Raw genomic sequence first — 3,987 nt, 5'->3', positions numbered from 1 at the left:
GAAGAGGGTGTCAGATTCCTTAGAATTGGAGTTTCAGAAGGTTGTGAGCTGCCATATGGGTGGGTGTGGGGAATCAAACCCAGGTCCTCTACAAGAGCAGCCACTGCTCTTCACCACTGAGTGAGCTCTCAAGTGCCAAGTCTTTTGCTTTATCTTTCAGACAGGGTTTCTGTATGTGGCCTTGGCTGGTTGGAACTCATTGTATAGATAGGGTTGGCTTTCAACCTATTCCTGTCTTCCTGCCCGAGTGCGGGGACTATAGGTATGTGCCCCTCACCTGCCCTGCTGTTCTATGTGTTGAATTTATTAACTCATTTACTGCTCATATCAACTTATTTTTGCAGGAAAAGAACCTTCAGCAGAGAGGCTAAAGGCGTGCACCTGCCAGAGAGCCCGCCCTGCACCAGTTCCTTCCTGCTACACTGAATTGCTTAAAACAACACACATGTTCAAGTGTAAGAAGCAGAAATTCACAGTAAGTTTTGGGGTTTGTTGTGTGGTTTAGTGATGGGACTCAAAGCTTCACACATGCTCGGCAAGCACTCTACCACTGGTCTATATCTCCTGCCTATGGAACGTTCTAAGCGTTAAAGAGAAGGCACTGGCAGGTCTGAGTACCTTCTAGAAGCTCTCCGGGGGAAAACTCAGTTCTTTCCTCTAGAACAATGGTTCTCAACCTTCCTGGTGCTGCATCCCTCATGTCATGAGGATCCCAAACATCAAATTATTTCATTGCGATTTCATAACTAATTTTTCTACTATTATGAATTTTATGTAAATATCTGTGCTTTCCAATGGTCTTAGGCGACCCCTGTGAAAGGGTTGTTCAACCTCCAAGGGGGTCACGACCCACAGGTTGAGAACTGCTGCTCTTGAGGTTACCTTCTATTCCTTGGCTTGTGCTCTCTTCCTGCATCTTTAAAGTCAGAAATGCAGGGATTTCTCTCCCTCTGATATCTGCCCTGTCCTCATAGCTGTTGACTGGTTCTTCTCCTTTCCTCTGGAAAGGACCCTTGTGATGCCCCTGACCCTACCCTCACAAATCAGGATAATCTCTCCGGCTCAGAATCTCAAGCTTAATCACTCACCTTGGATGGTTAAACCTCCATAGCTTCTGGCAACTAGTATGTGGACACCTCTGCATGGACATTCTTCAAGATGTAACATGGTGCATCTAGGTCCAGAGTTCTCCATCAGTGTGCTCTGTGACAATGTTTACATACCGTGATCTTGTGCATATTGAACATAACAAATTTTGGGAGTAACTACATGGAAAGGTTAGAGTAGGAAATTGTGTTGTGAATGGCATAAAAGAACTGATTTTCCATAGTTCATTGCAGAAAGGCAATAGATTAATTAGGTACCTTAAAGCTAAAACAATTACAACAGTAAATATATAAGCATGGTATTACTATATGAAGATATCTATATATCAACTATTATTTATGTATTTATCATATATCTATATGTCATCTATTTATCTATCTTATCTCTATCTATCTATCCATCTATATATCTATCTATTTATGTATCTGACTATCATTTCTCTATCATCTAAATAATCACATCTGGGTCCGGTACCATCTTGCTTCACTACCGGTGGCAGTGACCGTGGGAAAAGGGCATCCGCTAGAACCATGAAGTTCCTCAGCAGGGCCGGGTCCTTCTGGAGATTTTATTCCTCCAAAGTTGCCCCGAAGTTTAAACCTTGAGCAACCTCTGGAGGAGTTGCCTCTGCAGCCCGAGGATCTTGAGTTTACCAAATTACCAAATGGCTTGGTGCTCCTCTATCAAGAACTGGCTTATTCATTAAAGCAGGCAGTAGATATGAGGGCACCAACAACTTAGGAACTGCTCATTTACTATGTCTTGCATCTAGTTTGAGTACCAAAGGAGCTTTGTCTTTCAGGATAACCCATGGAACTGAAGCAGTTGGTGGTAAATTAAGTGTGACTGAAACAAGGGAAAAAATGGCTTACACTGTAGAAGGCATCCGAATGACATTGAAATCCTGATGGAGTTCCTGCTCAATGTCACCACAGCCCCTGAGTTTTACTCTTGGGAAGTGGCTGCCTATTGGTCTCAGCTAAAGATTGACAAAGCTGTTGCCTTTCAGAAATCATAGACTTGTGTCATTGAGAACTTGCACCATGTTGCCTACAAGAATGCCTTGGCTAATCCCTTGTATTGCCCTGACTATAGAATAGGGAAAGTAACACCGGAAGAATTACATTGCTTTGTTGAGAACCACTTCACAAGTACAAGAATGACCTTGGCTGGACTTGGTGTGAGTCTTTCTGTCCTAGAGCAAGTTGCTGAACAATTTCTCAACATGAGGGGTGACCTTGGTTTGGCTGGTACAAAAGCCAAATAAATACCTTGGAGGCGAAATTAGAGGGCAAAATGGAGACAACCTGGTTCATGCTGCTATTGTAGCAGAAAGTGCTGCCATTGGGACTACAGAAGCAAATGCATTTAGTGTACTTCAGCATGTTCTTGGTGTTGGACCACATATCAAAAGGGGCAACAGCACCACCAGCCTTCTGAGCCAGAGTTTTGCCAAAGGAAGCCACCAGCCTTTTGATGTCTCTGCATTTAATGCCAGTTACTCAGATTCTGGGCTCTTTGGAATATACACTATCTCCCAGGCTGCAGCTGCTGGAGATGTTATCAAGGCTGCCTACAGCCAAGTAAAAGCAGTTGCTCAAGGAAACCTTTCCAGTGTAGATGTCCAAACTGCCAAGAACAAGCTGGAAGCTGGATACCTAATGTCTGTGGAGACTTCAGAGGGTTTCCTGAGTGAAATGGGGTCACAGGCTCGAGTTGCGGGTTCTTGTCTGCCGCCACCCACCATCCTTCAACAAATTGACTCTGTGGCTGATGCTGATGTCATAAAGACTGCAAAAAAGTTTGTTTCTGGCAAGAAATCAATGGCAGCAAGTGGAAACTTGGGACATATTCCTTTTCTTGACGAGTTGTAACACAGATGCATATCGTCAAGTCTCAGCCCAGATCAGCAAACATACCAGAGTCAGTCAGGTCTCTTAATTTAACATTCAACATTTTTTCTCAATGAAGTAAAGAACTTAAAAGCGTAAATGTGGATAGTTGCTCCCAGCTTCCCTAGAGCCAATAAAGCATTGTGTGTGAATGGTTTTCTTGAGTTCTTCCTAAGCAGTCCACAGGCATTTATTATATGCTGAGGTCTTTGTTTAAATGCTTTAAAGAAGACAGGAAGGTAGTAATTGAATTCATCAGTTACATCAATGGAGAAAGTTCAGAAACTATTAAAAGTGAAGCTAAGGAGCTCGAAAAGTAAAAATTCCAGATTATTATTGGTAGCTTTTAAAATAAAAACAAGTTTAAAATTGCTCATTTGGGGATAACAGCAATTGAATGGCCCTGGTTTTGCCCCTTTTGCAGTAAAGTGACATTTCTAAGGGAGAAAAAAATCACATCTATTGATCTACTAATTATTTATGTATCTATCATCTATTTTTTACATATCTACCTATCACCTATCTATATCTATCTATCTATCTATCTATCTATCTATCTATCTATCTATCTATCTATCTTTAAAAACCCAGTTATGTTATAGGAATATGTTTTTGTTTTAATCCCACGTGTGGGATATGGGGCTGCTTCAGATTGTCCACAGTCACTAACTATGATTTGTCTCATTCTCTAGGAGGGGCATGATTTTTACCAGCTGAAGATAGTTTACATTTAGAATTCTGGGTACTCTTGAGAGGGTATAAATGTGAGAGCCCCAAGAGGGCCCGTGGAGGCTGCTGCTTACCCTGCTGCTGCTTTTGCTATTGTTGGGTTGCTTGATGTTTGCTGTTATTCTGACGCCTTGCCCCAAGGAGCTTGATACCCCTAATCAGCAGGAAGTAGTCTAAAGAGGCCTGTGGCCGCTTTCCCCTCTAATGTCTTTCTCGCCTACTTAGTGTTGAAGAGTTAGAAGGGATTGGGATGGGAAAG

At 42.4% G+C, this 3,987-nt stretch overlaps 1 pseudogene across 1 annotated transcript; it reads left to right on the top strand.

Annotated features, from left to right (window-relative positions):
* Positions 1-1,619: 1,619 nt before the first annotated feature.
* On the top strand, positions 1,620-3,151 carry LOC311588083 (cytochrome b-c1 complex subunit 2, mitochondrial-like; annotated as a pseudogene). Its single transcript has one exon. The product of its transcript is annotated as a cytochrome b-c1 complex subunit 2, mitochondrial-like (transcript).
* The last annotated feature ends 836 nt before the right edge of the window (positions 3,152-3,987 follow it).

The sequence above is a fragment of the Acomys minous genome (genome assembly GCF_964271855.1).
Source record: "Acomys minous genome assembly, chromosome: 17".
Taxonomy (NCBI): domain Eukaryota; kingdom Metazoa; phylum Chordata; class Mammalia; order Rodentia; family Muridae; genus Acomys; species Acomys minous.
This window is presented reverse-complemented; position numbering and strand designations above follow the sequence as displayed.